Source organism: Arachis ipaensis, chromosome B03, assembly GCF_000816755.2.
Source record: "Arachis ipaensis cultivar K30076 chromosome B03, Araip1.1, whole genome shotgun sequence".
Taxonomy (NCBI): domain Eukaryota; kingdom Viridiplantae; phylum Streptophyta; class Magnoliopsida; order Fabales; family Fabaceae; genus Arachis; species Arachis ipaensis.
Genome location: NC_029787.2, coordinates 42347569 through 42348203, shown reverse-complemented (window position 1 = coordinate 42348203; position 635 = coordinate 42347569). Strand labels below are relative to the sequence as shown.

At 34.3% G+C, this 635-nt stretch overlaps 1 protein-coding gene across 1 annotated transcript in view; it reads left to right on the top strand.

Moving 5' to 3' along the window:
- LOC107630426 (beta-glucuronosyltransferase GlcAT14B) overlaps positions 1-380 on the top strand; it is a gene marked incomplete at its 5' end in the record, with an annotated part of 3317 nt that extends 2937 nt beyond the window's left edge. Inside the window, 1 exon segment of the mRNA XM_016333544.2 lies at positions 1-380.

Below are 635 nucleotides of genomic sequence, written 5' to 3'. Positions count from 1 at the left end.
TGGTCTCACGAAATTGCTTAATACTCGAGAAAAATCAAAGCAGCAAAGGCAAGAAAAGCAGAACATAAAAGGATTGGTTCTTGTTTCCCTTGGAACTCATATTTCACACTAATTTTAACACGATGGACCACAAGCTAAGATTTGTAGTGAATATGTATCAATTGGGTTCACATGATTTTTTGAATTTTTACTGGATGTCAAATGACAAAGTCATCCAATGAGATTGGTGTACACTGTAGAATGTCTTTATTATAATATATATATATACATAGCAAACCGAGAGAAGAGGCTCAGAAATATAATAATACACGGGTTGTAATGCATGATATTGGAATATACCGCTGTTAAGTTATATATCCCTTTTTCTAGTTTCAAGTTAATATTAGCACTCATGAACTCTCACGAGTAAAGCAGCAATAATTTGTAATTGGTTTTTCTTTCTTCATTTTGTTATGACAATTGTTATTCCATGCTTCAAGCTAAAGCATTGTTGCATGACTTGCATGCATGTTCAATGAGTCAGAATTGGATTGCTTACAATGTGAATGGAGCTGTAATCCTTGAACCCTCGTTCCTTGCTGGCAGTCTGACGACACCTGTAAATCAAGCTTTTCTAATTCTTCGTTATTTTCCAA